Here is a 1,791-nt window from a genome sequence, read left to right on the forward strand (position 1 = left end):
AAAACGAAGGCCGATAAGGTTACAGGGGCATCGGGTGACATGCACGTCTAGGCGTATTTTCCTGCTGTCAGAGACTGCATCCTTGCGGACACGACTGCCGTGAACCGGTCACTCTTCGGTCATGCCTTCTGGTCTAATTGTGGTCTTCCGTTCTGACATCTAACACCGAGTGGGCTCCCAGAAGGAATACTGGCTTCGTATGGCACCAGAGTTGCAGCAATGCAATACGTTTTGCAGCAAACCCAGAATCCACATTCTGAGTGCCAACCAATTAGGATCCTTCAGGTGCTTCCATATTTGGACCAGACAGCCAGCCCAATGACCTGGAATCTGCAGCTTTCACCACATTCACCTTGCCACATTGATCCCCACGACCTGGCCCTAAAGGTCCCTTGTGAAGGGAACAGTGAGATGAATGTCTCAATGAATTGCACCATTGTTACTGGAACTTGCATGCTTACCACCTTAAACTGTCGCAGTCGGTCATGAAACAATGGGAAACCATTTGCAGAAATTCCTCAGTCTCACACCAGCCAAATTTAAAAGGGGATGGTTCTTATTGGTGCATAACAACAGGCCCGACCATCATTACAATACATAAAGTGCTCCTCCATTTACTACCACTTAAGGTACATGTTATGGTACATACCACTTAAGGTAGATGCTTGTAGTTGTACTTAAGGCATAAGAATGTTTTTCCCTGTCCTTATTAACACCAATATAAAAGAAAACAGCTTTTACTGTCTTATTATTCTCTGTGTATGTATCATGTCAGTTGACTTTGCAACTGTGTATAACCGTTTTTTGTCAGGTTCTCCTTACAAAAGAAATTTCAGTTTCAAAGGGCTTTTTCTGTTTAAGTAAAGGATAAACAAATGAACTACAATTAAAGGTAGTACTTATTTGCGCACCATACTTCGCAAACAGAATTTATTGTGGCAGAATTTGAAAATGCAAATGGAATATAAACTAGAATTTCCCTATTAATGGAACAGATCACGACTAAGAAAAAAAGTCCCTGAAACAATCCTGGTCTTACTGGTCTGGAGTGCTTCCAAGGAACCACAGCCCGGCGGGAAAACAAGCAGGAAGCCGTGGCAAACCCGCCAGGTTGAGGAACGCTTCCTTTGAAAGTTTCAGAACCAGAAGCTGCCCCGAATGGTGATACAGCATTTGCTTGGACTGAAGAATGTTATTCATCTGATCTCTGTGCCAACGTTAATCTCATTAAGAGAAGTCTGCCACATATGATCGCTCAAAAGATTGCAGATTCCCGAGCGGATCCTTACCCCAGACTAAAAAAAAAAAGACATCCGATTCTGGACTTTGCCCAGTCCGTGAACCCGCAGGAGGGTTTCAACGGAACAGAGATCACATGACAGCCGTGATTAGCTCATGCAGGACGTGTGATAAGATCTAGGCCTGTCCCTGTGGGTGCGCCCGTTACCGGTAATCCGGTAGCTTCGGGCAAGCTTCGCCTGCACACGTGCGCGGTTTCTCCAACCCAAACACAGCTGCAGCGAGGCAGGGCAGCTCCACTCATCACTGCTTTCAGTTTTGTTTGAGGCGGTTCAAGCATTATTGGGATCCCCGTTCCCTGAAAATGCAGCAGCTGTTCTTTCTGGGGTCCACACAAAAACAGATATTGTGACACATGACAGACACAGCAACAGAAAAGTCCCTACTACTACAGCATAAACAGTAAAAACACATAACTAAGAAAATACAAACAAGAAAGCAATACTGACTATGTAGAATGCATATTCAAGTCATTGTGACATCAGATGGGGG

The sequence above is a fragment of the Megalops cyprinoides genome, chromosome 25 (assembly GCF_013368585.1).
Source record: "Megalops cyprinoides isolate fMegCyp1 chromosome 25, fMegCyp1.pri, whole genome shotgun sequence".
Taxonomy (NCBI): domain Eukaryota; kingdom Metazoa; phylum Chordata; class Actinopteri; order Elopiformes; family Megalopidae; genus Megalops; species Megalops cyprinoides.